Here is a 1,092-nt window from a genome sequence, read left to right on the forward strand (position 1 = left end):
CTCTAGTTAACAATAAATTTATATATTTCACTCTTCAATTATGTTTTGAGTCTAGTGGAACTAATACCTAAAAAAGAGTCTCTTAACAAGAGCCCAACAATTAAAAAAATGCGTTATAAAGAGCTAGTTTTTGTAGTAATAGTTCTTTCAAGATCTTATAGCTCATTACATTGGTACTCTCATTGAGAGTCAACCATCTGGAAAGGACTACCTAGGGGTTTTGACCAGCAAAAGACCGAGTAAATTACCACTGAGTGAAGTGCCACAAAGTGGAGCGATTAGTATGTCATCTCTTAGAGAGGATGCTGCGTTATAAGTCTCGTGAGATCAATACCTAAAAAAAAATCCCATATCAAGGGACCAACACCTGCTAAAATAGATGCCTTATAAGACTTTGGACTCACCCGCCATGAACTAACTTTTGTGGTGATGGTTAAAGTCACCATCACCATAGATAGTTAGATACTAAAGCAATAGCCATGAATCCGTCTTCCTTAACTACTTTGCCATCTAAATGATATTAGTGCACAAAAACCTAAACAAAAAATCGACAATAGCTTGGATAAAAATACATTGTAGATCATTTTTTTTTTGTGTGTGTTGGGTTTGCAGAGAAGGGAATATATAATATCTATAAGTAGATGTATTTTTCATGATGTAAAAATCATCATACATGTGCAAATGATCATATTATATACAATGACACCCCAAAGGGCGGCTAAGTTATGTCAATCCCAAGATCTAGGGGCTCCCTTAAACTAAATAATGTACGAGCGTAATCATCTAACTTGATTGACATCCTTTGACCTCTCTCCATCATATGACGAGAAAATCTCTTCAGTGTTGCCCTTACGTGTTTAAGATAGAATTACTCAATAACTTCAATGCATTTGCCAAATGCCATCTAGACTATGAATGTCATGATTCGGCAACTTTGTCAATGATCATGTTAGCATATTTGCCAATGTTTGGTTCCGGTGACTGTTTAAGACTTCGAATGACAGGGAACAAAGGTGACGAACGAATGAACCGTCTGCAAAGTGGGTATGCACACATCTTTGTTAAGGAAAAGAGAGCAATCTTCATTGGAGA

This window comes from Arachis ipaensis, chromosome B04 (assembly GCF_000816755.2).
Source record: "Arachis ipaensis cultivar K30076 chromosome B04, Araip1.1, whole genome shotgun sequence".
In the NCBI taxonomy this organism is placed as follows: domain Eukaryota; kingdom Viridiplantae; phylum Streptophyta; class Magnoliopsida; order Fabales; family Fabaceae; genus Arachis; species Arachis ipaensis.